At 36.8% G+C, this 15,681-nt stretch overlaps 1 pseudogene; it reads left to right on the top strand.

The window, feature by feature from the left end:
- The first annotated feature begins 1,283 nt into the window (after nucleotides 1–1,283).
- On the top strand, nucleotides 1,284–3,233 carry LOC107144598 (annotated as a pseudogene).
- The last annotated feature ends 12,448 nt before the right edge of the window (nucleotides 3,234–15,681 follow it).

Genomic DNA, 15,681 nt, shown 5'->3' on the forward strand with positions numbered 1-15,681 from the left:
GCTGGAACAATATACAGAAGAGCCCTAAACAGAAATCAATTCAAATGCCAACAAGTAAAACAAATTGTGTCTGTTTTTAAAAATAACATCATTAAGAAATATAAAGGTACAAGATGAATATATGGAACATGGATGAAGTTTTAAAATGTTATGCTGAGTGAAAAAAAAAAAAGAAAGCCAAAGACTACATACTGTTTGATTCCAGTTATAGAAACCCTAAGGGGAAAAAAATCAGAACTACAGAGACAGAATGCGGGTCAGTGAAGCCTGGAACTGGGATAGGGAAGAGATGAACTTGAAAGTGACACGAGGAGCAATATTTATATTTTGATTTGGTGGAAGGTTCAGTGCTCTACACATTTTGCCAAAACTCATTAAACTGTTTAAAACAAGTGCATTTTATTGTGAGAAAATAAATCCCTAACAAATCTGCTAAAATAATAACACTCACCCACCCTACATTTTATGTCTCATCCCCCTAATGGCTAATGATATATTAACCACAATTTCTTGGATGAAAACAGCCCTCTGAAAACCACAGTGACCCTTTAGCTTCTCTCTAAACCCTAAGAATCCAAGGATTTTAACTAATGTCTCCTCTGAAGAAAGAGAATGGGCTAAGAATAGGTAAAAAGAACAGTAGCAGACTTCACACAATGTTAAAAACATCCATAAGATTCTAGGGGTTTGGGGGAAAGTGGGGCATATAAACCATCTATAAATACATACATGCTAATTTTGTCCTTCATTTTTCAAGTTTAACAAAGTATTCATAGTTATTTGTACTTGTAAATGCATATGTGTGTACATACATACAAATTTATATGCATATTTGTGTGTATATGTAAAGAACATACCTTCCAATTTTTTTTTAATGATTCATAGGACTTTATTGCACTTAACTATGTTGTTTACCATCTTGTATTGATGAATAATTTAGGATGTTTCTGAATTTTTCCTATTATAAATAATATTACAGTCAGCCTTCTTCTAGATATGACTTTCCAAAGTAATCCAACTCTTCTTATGACGAATTTGTATAAAACTAGGTTAAAGAAACTGTATATTTACATTTTTGATGTGTATTTCCTTATGTTTCCACAAAAAGTGCACTATCAAACTCACTTCTTCACATCCTTGATCCTTCATAAGTGATTGCCATTCTAGGTCCCTGTCCCAGCACTCTACATTGGAGGGTCCCAGAAGTGCCAGCAGTGCTCTGCTGTGCTTCTCCAGGGGCCAAGGGCACCTTTTCTGCCTCTTGCTCCCTGGGTCTAGAGGCTATGATAAGTGCCAACTGAGGTTCCACAATCCATCTTGTGGGCACTGCTGCCTCTGGTGTCCTCCTCACAACTGCCGGCCACCAGGATAGCTGGACTGGTCTTAGCCATGAGGCTTTTTGGTTTGTTTCAAGGAGGAATTTTTCAAAAGAAGCAATCAAGGGTGCAGTTTTTGGCATTGATTTGGGTACTGCCATCTTCTGTGGGTTGGTTGTAGAGGGCAAACAACCAAAAGTGCTGGGAAATGCTGAAGTATCCAGAGCCTTCCCTTCTGTTGTTTCCTTTACAGCAGATGATGAATAACTCTTTGACATGCCAGAAAAGAAACAGGCTATCACCCACACAAACAATATGTTCTATGCCACCAAGTTTCTCACTGGCCAGAGCTATGATGACCCTGAAGTACAGAAAGACATTAGAAATGTTCCCTTCAAAATTGTCTTTACCTCCAACTGTGACACCTGGGTTGAGACTCATGGAAAACTCTATTCTCCAAGTCAGATCGGAGCATTTGTGTTGATAAAAATGAAAGAAACTGCAGGTAATTACTTGGGCTACACAGCAAAAATGTTGTGATTAGAGTAGCTGCTTATTTTAATGACTTACAGAGACAGGCCACTAAGGATGCTGGCCAGATAACTAAACTTAATGGGTGATTAATAAAATTATGAAGACAAAATTTTGCTGTGTAAGATTTAGGTGGTGGAACTTTTGATATTTCTATCCTGGAAATTCAGAAAGGGATATTTGAGGTGAAATGCTCCAATGGGGACACTTTCTTAGGTGGTAAAGACTTTTTAGAACACACTGTGAAGGAGCTCAAGAGAGAGACAGGGGTTGATTTGAACAAGACAGCATAGCACTTCAAAGGGTACAAGAAGCTAAATGTGAACTCTCCTCATCTGTGCAGACTGACATAAACTTGCTGTATATAACAATAGATGCTTCTGGATCCAAGCATTTGAATATGAAGCTGACGAAGAGTCAATTTTAGGGGATTATCACTGATTTAATCAAGAGGATCATTACTCCATGTCAAAAGGTATGCAGGATGCAGAAATCAGCCAGAACAACAGAGGAGAACTGTTTCCTGTTGGTGGCAGGATTAGGATGCCCACAGTTTTACAAACTGTGCAAGATCTTTTTGGCCAAGCCCCAAGTAAATTTGGCAATCCTGATGAGTTTGTGGTCATTAGAGCTGTCATTTGGGGAGGTTCATTGGTTGGTGATATCACAGATGTGCTTCTCCTGGATGTCACTTTTCTATCTCTGAGTATTGAAACTCTAGAAAGCACCTTACCAAACTTATGAACAGGAGCACTATCCAAAGAAAAAGAACCCAGTGCTTTCTACTGCTGCTGCTGGGCAGACTGAAGTGGAGATGAAAATATCTCAAGATGAGAGACAGCTGGACACAACAAACTGCTTAGTTTACTTTGATTCGAATCCCCCCTTGTGGAGTTCCTCAGATTGAAGGTACATTTGACATGGATGCTAATAGAGTCTTCCATGTTTCTACAAAAGATAAGGACATCAGACATGAGCAGCAGATTGTAATCTAGTCTTCTGGTGGATTAAGCAAAGATGATATTGAAAATATGGCTAAAAATGCAGAGAAGTATACTGAAGAACACTGGCAAAAGAAGGAATGAGTTGAAGCTGTTAGTTTGTCTGAAGGAATCATTTCATGACACAGAATCCAATATGGAAGAATTCAAGGATCAATCACCTGCTGATAAGTGCAACAAGCTTAAAAAAGAGATTTCCAAAATGAGGGGGTTCCTGGGCTTGATTAGACAGAGAAACAAAGAAAGCATTAGGCAGGCAGTGTCCTTCCTTCAGCAAGCATCCTTTAAGCTCTCTAAAATGGAATACAAAAAGATGGCATCTGAGTGAGAAGGCTCTGGAAATTCTGGCACAGGGAAACAAAAAGATCAAAAGGAGGAGAAATAGTAATAGTACACTGGCACCCAAAAGACAACATTCTATGTGAAGCTTAGGAGTGAAGAGACTTCCTGAGCAGAAATGGACAAACTTCAGTCTTTACTATGTTTCGGTAGTATTCAATATGTAATTTCTTTTGTATATAAATTTAGTGACCTTTAGCTGATGAACATTTAATGGGTAATAATTCTGCAGAGTATAAAGTTCACAATGTTCAATGTTCTCTCCTTAACTGGTTATTTTTCAGCTACATGTGAAAGGTGGGGCAGAGAACGATTTACTAAACATAAGACTTTATGGTGAAGTAACAATATTTTCAAGGGGTGAAACCATATCAAACACAGTGAAGGATATGAGGCATGGACCTGGAATGAGACCGTAATGCAGGTGAAGCTCCTTCTAGTTGGTCAAGAGCACTGTTACAATGACCAATGTGTACATGGGCTCCTCTAGCTGAGGCCTTGCAATGCAAGACAGCTAGCTGTGCCATGTTTGTAGTTGGTGGAACAGAGGAAGCTGGGTCAATGGAAAACTAAGCTGTATATGTGAGGTACACCTTTTAAAATCAGGTATTAAATCTCGAATGATCCTAAGGCTTTCTTTTCTAGCTATCCTCTGGCCTGTCTGGTACCTATATCCTTGAGGATTCTTGTTTTTTTTTTTTTTAACCTTTTTGTATTTTTTTAATAAAAAACATATATGAAAAGAATAAAAATATTGCCATTCTTAAATGTTATAAAAATTATTTCTCTTATTTTAATTATTCATATACATATTTAGAGTAGTTATTTTAATTGTTTTCTGGATGTTATTTGGCCATCTGTATTTCCTTTGTAAATTATTCATTATTATTGTTTGTCTATTTATGAATATTTATATTGAATTATTTAAATGTTAACGTATCATGTGTTTATTTTCCAGGTAACTATTTGTCCTTTTACTTTAATTTTTTAATTTTATATTTTAAAAACTAGTGCAAATGAGTTTTACTTATTTTTGGTGTAACACAGGTGTATGTATGTGTATTCACCATCAAAATAAGGATACAGAACAGTTTCAGCACCCAAAATATTACTCAAGAAATCTTTCTGTAGTAACATCTTCCTTCACCTCCAAGTCTCTGGGAATCCCTGGTCTGTGCTTATCTCTGTGGGATTATCATATAAACAGAATCATACTGCATCTAACTTTTGTGACTTTCTTCTTTTACTCTCCCTATTATTAATAGAAAAAAAACAGAGAATCAGCAAGAATATTGAGGTATTCAACAACAGCATCCACCAACAGATGTAGTTCACTTTTATAGATTATGTGATTAGCTGGCTTTAACTCTTGCACAATGTACCTCTGTTTCAAAACAAGGCTTTATGCCACAAATATCTGTTCCATTTTCAATTAAAATAAGGATATACAAACATACAACAAACATTATATTTAATGATGAACAGGTGTACACTTTCCCTCTGAGATCTAAAACAAAACAATGATGTCCACTTTAATCACTGCTATTCAATATATGTTTAAAGTTCTAACTAGTGCAATAAGGTATCCAGGTTAGATGAAGAAATGAAGTTCTTCCTATTTGCAAATAACATGGTTATCTATATAGAAAATACAAATAATCTAGAAAAATACGAGTAGAACTAGTAAGTGAATTCATTGCATTTGCAGGCTATAGTATAAACATATTGACCAAACAAAGGGAAACCCCTCTATGTCCATATGCCAACAATAATTATTTAGCCACAAAATTAAACATATAATACCATTCATGATCACTCAAAAATTAAATATGTAGGTATAAATCTAACAATGCACACAAGGTCTTGTATATTGATACATATGCAATTGTGAGAAAAGATTCATAAACATTTAAATATAGATAAATAGCATGTTCTTGGGTTGGAAGATTCATTACAGTGAAGGTGTGTAATTTTCCACAAAGTAACTCACAAATTTAAAATATAAGACAGAATTATTCTAAAGTTTATTTAGAAAGACAAAGGAGCTATCATAACTAAAATGAAAACTGAAAGAGGAAAATAAGACTAAAAAATAAGGTATGTTAGGTTATTTATTTGGTGACAGAATTTCTATCTTTTAATGAATGAGCTCAATGCATTGAACTTTCCTCTTAAAATTGTATTCATAGTGTCCCATAGATTTTGATATGTTGTATCATAATTTTCATTTACCTTTAAGTATTTTTTTTTAATTTTAATCCTGATTTTTTCTGCCATCTATTGGTTGTCCAATAGCATATTTTTTAGGTTCCAGGTGTTACAGTAACTTCTATTTTTTATTGTTGATTTCCAATTTCTTTCCTTTATGATCTGATAGAATACAAGGAATTATTTCTCTCTTCCTCCCCACCTGCTTTGTTTTTTGTATTTGCTAAGATTTGCTTTATGTCCTAAGATATGGTCTATTGTCAAGGAAAAAAAGAGACCCTTGAACTTGCCTCAAATAAATATGCTTAACTAGTATTTGATGAAAATGCAAAAACTATTACATGCAAAAATAATTATTTATTTTATAGAAGTATCCATATGCTGCTGAGAAGAAAGTATATTCAGTCATTGATGGATGAAATATTCTATATATGCATGTTTAGTCAAAATTATTAACTGTATTTTTTTTTAGTTCTATAGTTTCTTTAGGTAGTATTTGTTTGCAGGACCTATCCAGTGGTAAGAGAAGTCTGTTAAAATTACAAGGTATTATTGTGTTGTGATCTATACGATTCTTGAAATTGAGAAGGTTTTATTTGATGTACATAGATCCTCCATTGTTTGGGACGTAAATATTCATAATTGTTATGTTTCCTTGATGTATAATTCCCTTTAAAAATATGAGATGGCCTTGTTTGTCCCTTCTGAGTAATTTGGCTTGAAGTCCACTTCATCTGACACGAAGATAGAAATTCCTGCTTGTTTACAAGATCATATGAATGATATGTTTTTCTTAACCTGTCACCTTCAGTTTGGATGTATTTACCTATAAAGTGAGTCTCTTGAAGACAGCATATTATTGGGTCTTGATTTTTAATCCAATCTCCCAGTCTGTGCTGAGAGCCATAGCCAAGTAGGAATGACGCATGGCAATTTCCTTGTCAGCCTACCCAATGTTGCTTAGAGGGAGGACTCTCCATTGTGGAAATGGGCTTGCCTTGGACCCAGGTCATTTGCAGTGACATTGCATGAATGTTTGAGAAAGGTGACCCTGCTCAAGGACCAGGGAGGATCCAGGTTTAGGGTGGTTCCTGCTGGGAATAGGGCGGTTCCAGGTTTAAGGTGGATCCTGCTAGGAATAGGGCATATCCTGCTGCCTCAGGCACCCGCTCCTTGAGTTCCCATTGAGTTCTCGCGGGATTCAGAGAGTATTTGGTATGCAGAGCCCAGTGGAGTGTGTGGATTTTTCCCAGAATGTGCGTGTAGAGTGCTGGTGGGAGTTCGGGAATAAAGAATTGCTGTTTGATCTACAAGGAAGTGTGGTGGCCTGGTTATTTTGTGCCCAGCCAGACTGCAGCATTTGGCGGCCTGTGCGGGGAACGCTTCAAACTTGGAGGTAAGTGAAATTGCTTGCCCCTGAGGGAAGGCAAGAGAATGGGTGACCATTTCAAAAAAAAATGTGTTCTTGTTTTGATTTATTTTGTTTTTATTTCAAGTTGCCTGTTCCTAGAACTTTCTTAGGCAAACTGGGGAAAATGGTTGACTCAAAGTTTGAAGTTGTTCGCCTCCGAGGAAGAGAAATTGTTAGAGGAAGGAGGCACCCCAGTAAGACCAAGAACAGTTAGGACATATGTTGATACAATACAGAAATGTAGCCCATGGCTTTTTAAAGACGAGTTATTAAGTATATCAATGGGACCATCATGGTATCCTGTAGAAGGATTTTTCTTCAACAAGAAAGAGATGGCTAGTTCTGTTTACTACATTTGTCTAAGATCTTGGTTTTTACAGACATCTGATTAATTTACAAAGCTAAAGTGTTTAAATATCAACCACTAAATATAAAATCAAGTGTTCTTTACTTATTAAGTTCCATAAGGTAATATATTTAAACATTATGTGTGTTTTCATAAATTGGTGAATGGAAAAATGTTTAATATTGCTTTGTGTCTGTGTCTTTGCTGAAACAAGGTTTCTAAGAGTTAAGATTCTATCAGGTGTAATTTATATATAAAGAGTATAAGAAGTTTCAGTTGGGTTTCAATTATAGTATTATAGTACCATTAAAAAAATGAAAATATTTAGAGTAATTTATCTAAATTCAGAAATTTTATAAGGGTTGTTTCACAATGAAATTTTTAAAAAGGGTTAATGGCTACAAAAGAGATATAAAAAGATTCAAGATGTGGAAATATATTTTAATATAAAGGTTAAAAAAGAGAGAAATGTTTCTAGATGAGATAATCTCTGTGATAAAGTAAAAAGTTGTAAAATGCCATTTTAAAAGATTTTTAGGAAACTAGACTTACTTTAAAAGCTTGAGAAAGGAAGAAAGAAGAAAAAGGTATTTGTACATGGCATATCGAGACAAAGCTTCTTAATGGAGTAAAAAAAAAATGCCTTTGGTTGAAGGGCAGCCATGTAAACTAACATTGAAGCGATTTAAACAAAATCTAAGCCTCGTTTAAAAGAGTGAAGCTGTAGGTGGTGAAAGGGGTATACTTTAAAAAAAACATAAAAATGGGAAGATAATAGGATAAAAGCAATTTGGAGAAAGAATATTAGAAATTTGAAGTGAAAAACTTTAAAGACAGAAGTACAGGAAGGTGAAAAAAAGATAGAAAAGATGTAGGAAGATAAAAAAGATGTAGGAAGACAAAAATTTTAAACCCACAAAATAGGAAGAAAAAAAAACTAGGAGGAAAAAAAACAACTAAGGATAAATATACAAACCTTAGAATAAAACTAGAAGATAGAAACAAGATAAAAAATGGTTAAAAATGTCAAATAAAGGTATTTCAGATAAAAAATACAAAAAGCTAAGACAACTATTAGATACAGACATTCAAGATAGAAAAAGTTACAAGAGAGAAGTTTACAGTCAAATACTGGATAAAATAGAAGAACAAGGAGATTATTAGTAATTTTTTCAAAAAGTCCATCAACTTTAATTTCTGCTGGTGCAGAAATTAGAAGTCTCAGATGAAGGTGTTAAAATTTATAGACAAGAGCCAATTTAGAAAACATTAAACTAGAAGGAAATTGGTTTAAAACCACATCAAAAAATTAAAAGGACTAAATTAATTCTAAAAACTAAGGTAAAATGCTTTTGGAAGACTTAAATTTAAAAGGATCTTTAAATTTCCAAAGGATGCATATAGGATATTTTGGAACATCATCCCTGAAGAAAAATCAGTTAATGTTTTACTTAACAGGAATCCCATACAATCCACATGGATAAGGCATAGTTAAAAGAGCTCATCAAACTATTAAAATGTACTTATTAAAGCAAAAAGAGGGAATTGGAAAGGGGTATATATCCCCCAAAGATAAACTTAAAATAACCCATTTTACTCTAAACTTTTTAAATTTGGATTCATCAAGGCTCAGTGCTGCTGAAAGTCATATGTGTCCAAAAAAATGTACATAAGCCTAAGGTACTTTGGAAGGATATTCTAACAGGACAATGGAAAGGTCCTGACCCAGTGATTGTCTGGAGTCAGGGTTCTGTTTGTGTGTTTCCACAGGGAGAACAGCAGCCAATTTGAATTCCAGAGAGACTAACCAAAGCGATTTCTACAGACCAAAAAGAAGATGATTTGACTCAAATCCATAACAGCTGATATCCAGAGCTGCAGCTTGGCTATTCTTACATCTGTGACAGTGATTAACCAGGATGCTTTTTTCAATATCTATTTTATTATTGCATTTTTCCACATCATAAAGTTCTATTTTATTTTTTGAGCTCATACAAACCTAGGTTAATGTTTTTCTGATCAGTTTTATTTTTTGACTGTGGAGTTTTTAAACATTGCAATGGAAATTTCGCCTGTGTAAAGCTACAAGGCCTTTACTATTGATTTATGTGTTGTACGTTTGTGTGCACTCTTGTGTTTTGTGTTTTATGTCTGTATGTACGTATGTCCATATTTCATATATGAGGAGTGCTCATGAAAAAATGGATCCAAATTTTTTTTATTCACGTGATTTAAATGGTTTAATTTAAATTAGGTAAACAGCTGTTAAGGATTGTTTTTAAAGGTGGTTAACAGATCTGTTTGTTTACTTTCACCTTTCCTTTTCATTATATTTAATAATCCTGTTCAGGATAATGTAATTGTTACATAATTTCTTTTTAGCATCATTGCCAGAATTCCTATCTTCATCCTAGTGCCAGTGAAGACAAAGATAAAACCAAACTACAGCTTCTTTGATAGCTATCACAGTAAATTGTATAAACTGATGCATCAATGAATAATAACTCAACAAGTAATGTTCAATCAAGGAGTCGATTTACTTTGGGAGGAAATGGACATATTGATAGATTCCTCCACTTTGAACTGCTTGCAGAACTTGCCTGGACTATGTATCACTGGTATGCATTGTGAACTATCTGTTGGTGCAGCAAATTGTGGTAGTGCTGGCATATCTTTGCTGATGGTGTCACCAGTGATACAATTTTTCCAAAGGAGCCGTCAATTGGCTTGGTGCCGTGGCATTTCTGTATCCTCCTCCCTTCTGCTAGTGATGGTCTAAAATTTGGGGGCCAACAGAGGTGAGGCAAAGAACCTCACCCCCCCAATGGTGCATAGGCCTATCCACAAGTATGGCTGTATGCTGGACCAGTAGTCAGTGACGGATATGATCCAATTGCAGTGGTACCAACCTAAGACACGAGGCTGACGCCTAGAGGTCAGATCATCTGATGACGGGTAAGGACTATATGTTGAATTGGACAACTTAACAGGCACAGTCCCTAAGCCACATTGCTTGTTGCTTAATTAATCAGAAGGGGGGAGAATTAATGCCGCAGTCTGGCTGGGCACAAAATAACCGGGCCACCACACTTCCTTGTAGATTCAAACAGCAATTCTTTATTCCCAAACTCCCACCAGCACTCTACACGCACATTCTGGGAAAAATCCACACACTCCACTGGGCTCTGCATACCAAATACTCTCTGAATCCCGCGAGAACTCAATGGGAACTCAAGGAGCGGGTGCCTGAGGCAGCAGGATATGCCCTATTCCCAGCAGGATCCACCTTAAACCTGGAACCGCCCTATTCCCAGCAGGAACCACCCTAAACCTGGATCCTCCCTGGTCCTTGAGCAGGGTCACCTTTCTCAAACATTCATGCAATGTCACTGCAAATGACCTGGGTCCAAGGCAAGCCCATTTCCACAATGGAGAGTCCTCCCTCTAAGCAACATTGGGTAGGCTGACAAGGAAATTGCCATGCGTCATTCCTACTTGGCTATGGCTCTCAGCAAGTCTGTGTTTTGATTGGTGAGTTGAAGGCATTGACATCCAATGTTATTATTGAGAAATGACTTTTATTCCAGGTCATTTTACTTATTTATGGTTTTTAGTTTGAATTAGTTTCTCCTTTGATTGACTGTTCTTCTAATATGGTTCCTTTCTTTGCTGGTTTTCAGTTTTAATTCTCATTTCTTCATCATGAAAAATTTTACTGAGTATGCTTTATAGTGCAGGCTTTGAAGTTGTGAATGCTTTTAACTTTTGTTTTTCATAGAAAGTTTTTATTTTGTTGTCAATTATGAAGCTTAATTTTGCTTGGTACTCTTGATTGGCATCAATTTTTTTAAGAGCTTATATATATTATTCCAAGAACTCCTCCTAGCTTTGAGGGTGTGGGTTGGGATATTAGGTGAGATCTGTATTGGTTTCCCTCTAAAGGTAACCTGTCATGTTTTTATGGCAGCCTTTAAAATTGTATCCTTATTCAATATGTTAGGCATTTTCATAATAATGTGTGTTGTTGTGGATCTGTTGTAATTTTGCATATTTTGTTCATATAAGCCTCCTGCATTTGATTTTTCATTTCATTCTTTAGGTTAGGGAAATTTTCTGATATCATTTCATTAAAAAGACTGTGCATTTTTTTTGGTTTGTATCTATGAGCCTTCATCTATCCCCCCCCCCAAAAGAAATCTTAAATTTGATCTTTTCAGGTTATCCCACATTTCTTGGAAGTTCTGTTCCTCTTACCATCTTTTCTCCATAGTCAACTTCATTTTCAAATTATATACTTTGCCTTCATTGCCTGAAATTCTGTACTTCAGATGATCTAGGCTATTGGTCATGGTTTCCATTGAATTTTTGTTGGTTTATTGATTCTTTCATTTCAAGGATTTCTGTTTGATTTCTTTTTTCAGAATCTTTATCTCTTTATTGAAGTGAGCTTTCACTTCCTATATTTTCTCTCTGATGTGACTCCTTAAATCATCCTTTTTCTTACAGATTAGTTTAACTATGTACATTCTAACCTTTTTCTCTGACATTTCTTTCACTATGGTGTCATTGGATTCTTTTATTGGAGGATCTTGGTTTGTTTGGGGTGATTTGTTCCTTTGATTTTTCATATTGTTTGTGTGTGTACCCATCAAGCAGTATGTATCTAAGGCAGTGCAGTTTCTACCCAGTAGACTTATAGTGTCCTTGAAGGTTTCCAGTAACTCACCATTTATGGGGAGACAAATAATAACAACAACCCATGCAAACAATATGCAGAATTAAACAGAATATTCCCTGCTATGGTGTCTACAATGTTGTCACAATAAACAGAAATGGTATGATTATTTATTGTCTACAAGAAAAACTGTAAATTTGCAAAAGGGTTTACAATTTTGAATTGTGGACAGGGAGAGAATTGAAGTGATGTAGGATATGATGAAATATGAGAGAGTAGGAGAGAAGATTAAAGTAAAAAATTAAAGGAAGAATGAAATAGAGATTGATAGAGAATTTTAGCAAAAGAAAAGCAAGAAAGAGAATCAATGGAAGCAGAAAATAGGAGAAAAAACAAAGAGAATAAAAATTTTAGAAATTAAAATTATAAAAAATAAAAGGATATAAAACCAATCTCAAATACACTAGTCAAACATCCTAGTTCTCAAAAAACTGATCCATAAAACATAACTTTTTTGAAAATGCTAAATATTCGTAAATGTCCCTGAACATTAAAGTCACAATTAAACAGAGAAAAGAAAAAAAAAATCTCTATGAAAAGTTAAAAATTTATTTCTGTTGAAGTTCAAAAGACTCTCAGTTTCCCTCTCAGCGGTCTTAGGTGAGGTTGTCTGGAGTATTGTTCTTGCTCCACCCTCAGGGTAGGATTGCTAATATGAGAAAGGTAATACTGAAGATAGAACTTCTAGAGGTGAGGTTTAGACTTAGGCAGGATCCAGTCTCTTCTCTGAATTCAAGTTTGTCTGGAGATTTTAAATTAACGCACCTTCAAGGCCCAGCAATTTGCCAGCCAATGCTGGAAGACGATACCCTAGGGATCTCCCCTGAGTTCCACTCATGTGGTGCAGGATCCAATTCTTAGTCCACTTCTTAATCTGTGGACCATACATTTTCTGGTCTCAGGTTCAGTCTTCAAATTCAATCTCCACCCCTGCCCTTCTGAATTCGTGGCCAGGCATATTTCTCCCGGCTGGTCCTGTAATCAGCTAGATTGGAGGTGGGAGGAGGAGAGCCTGGTGGGTTTCCATGACCAGTTGTCCCCTGTGTAAATCTCTTCCCATGTTTGATTTTTTCTGGCTCACTTAGGCATACTATATGTCATGCCATATGGGTTTGCCAGGCCTGTATTTCGGGTCAACCTCTGGTTTTCCAGGAATTGGCTCCTTCAGCTGCCGAACCCCACACCTCAGTTGCGGAATTGTTTCTTCCTCTATCCTCCACATGCCTCTGGGAGGGATGCAACATCTTTTCCATACAAGGATCCATACAAGGATACTGTGCAGTACACCTTTCGGTTTAGTCATGCAGTGTCTTTGATCTCTAAACTCTTCATACATGGACACCCTTCAGGCTTCCTAAAAATGTGGGTTCTTTTAATTTCCTTTTCCCTCTGCTTTGCGCATGAAGGGACCACTCTGGGTGGTGCCTCTGGCCATGACATCTGCTGTGGCAATATGGATTTCTTCCTTATTTATATCCAACCTCTTGAGTCCCTGATCTGCTTTGAGGGCTTAGTATTAAATTCCAGAAAATCCCCCCCTTTATTTTGTTCACCCACTTTGCCAAGAAGCTGTCTGTCTGCTTTCTTGGTTTCATGCCATGGAATAGCCAAGAAAGCAACCTTCTATGTTCTGCCATCTTAAAACCACCTCCAAATTGTTTTACATTCCAGCGTCTCATAATTATAATATCCTTACCTTATTTGAATCTAGATCTGATATTTTCCATGCATCTTCAAGCTATGTGTTTTTGTATGTCAGCGTCCCTTATAATTTTTCGACTTGATTGTGAAGCAAAATGTGCTGCATAGAGAACTGCAGTAAATTAGTCTTTAGCGTGTGATGGTACCACATGAGGGAGGGAGGCATTCCATAGTCCTATCATTACATCTCAGTCTTTTAGTGAGTCCATGACTCTGGACTGTGAACATCACAAGTGCTCCTCCCCCGACCACCACCCTATACTGTACAAAATGACTAGAGTGGGATGGAGTTTGGTATTTCCCTTCCCCCAGGTTAGTTACAATTTTTAAGAAACAAAACAACAACAAAAGCAATAGTTTATATATTCTGGTTTAAAAAAAAATGTTTCCCTTAATGGCAGACCTTATCAAGAACAGTATATTTTCCAGGATTTCAAAAATATTTCTGCCTGCTCCTGCTGGAAACATGGAGGGTGGGGGTGGGGTGGGGGATGTCTCCATTGTTCACTGTGTGGACCTGATGACTCTTCTAGGGGTGAAATTCACAAAAGATCCAGGGCCCTCCTAAGTCTGCCCACACCTCCAAGATTTATCTTTCACACTTGTCCACTCTGAGCCTCTACCTCCTGTCAATTACTTTAGCATTGGCTCCTGTGGAGGTTTCTATCCATGAGCTTCTGTTCAAGTCAGTTGTGATGGTCCATGTGTATGTCTGTTTCTCCAAATTAAGGGGCACAAGTTTGCTCTGGAATTCATTCCCCTGATGTATCTGGGTTGTTGATTTTTCAGTTTGTTCATCTTTTTAGTTGCTGCCAGAAGGGAGTGATGCCTTCCAAACTTCCTACATCCCAGACTGAACATCAAAAATCAATTAATATAATTCTAATATTTTTGGCAATATTACCCTTCTAGGTTTAGCCCTTTAAAGATGTCATGGCTTTATTTTCTGCCTTATACAGTTTCTGGGGGAATATCTGCAGCATTCTTAAATGTTAAATGAGGTTGCAATGGTAGGGTTCTAATTTGATAGGATTTGTGACCTTGTAAGAAGAGAAAGGTCTCATGTATCAAGGAAAGGCCATGTGAACACACGAGAGAACCATCTGCAAATAGGAAAAGAGAATTCACGGGAATCCAATCATGCTAAAACTCTTATCTCAGACTTTATCATCTGGGTTATAGTTTTTTTTTGTTATGGCAGCTTGAGCTAAAACAGATTACACTATACCATATCTTGAGCATGCCATTTTCTTAATTTTACATTGAAGAAAATAATTTTACAAAAATTAATATAAAGCTTTTAGTATCATTTCATGCATAAAATTGTTATCAGGCAAATATTAAGATAATTTATTAATTTTTTAAATAAAAAGCAAATTTAAGTTAACTCCAAGAAAGTGAGATAATTTTCGAGTTAGGAAATGAAATAGTATAGAATACTTAGGACAAGTATTTTTTAAGAAAACTAATATATTTTACAAATTATAACAAATTTCTTAGCACCCTTCTCTCATCAAAAGAAACAATCTTAGAAATTTTTATTGGCGTGGACCTAGGGTTTTGGACCCTCCGGGTGTTCCTTCAGAGGCTCCAGACTTACCCGTGATCAGCAAGGAAGAACCTGAGTGGTAAAGGCTCATGCCCCCACTTTACAGGGATCCAACATGGCGGCGAGAGGGGAGGCAGCGCTTTCAGTACCTCCTCAACAACGGGATCAGAGAGACGCATGGATACGCTTAGATTCGACCTGCTGAGAAACTCCTAGCAAAATTCCACTAAAGAGAGACCGGCCGGGAATTGGAAGGATTTTTGGAGGTGACAGTCTGCGCTAGACGAGTGAATCTCCGCCACGCAGCGCAGAGGTCCAGACCCGCCAGCCGCTGCCCACGCGACTGCGACTGTCGGCTGCCTGCACGCGGCCACCGCGTCAGGGCGGATAGCCTCCGAGGCGCAGCGCAGCAGGAGCGGTGCAGGGACTCTAGGAAGAGGTCTCTCAACAAGCCTTCATGAAATAGCAAACCGGAAGCTGAAACCAACCAGAGACAGACCAGTCCCACCCCTCCCTTCGGACACTCCGGCAAGGAGCCTGGGGC

Source organism: Marmota marmota, unplaced genomic scaffold (genome assembly GCF_001458135.2).
Source record: "Marmota marmota marmota unplaced genomic scaffold, marMar, whole genome shotgun sequence".
Lineage (NCBI taxonomy): Eukaryota > Metazoa > Chordata > Mammalia > Rodentia > Sciuridae > Marmota > Marmota marmota.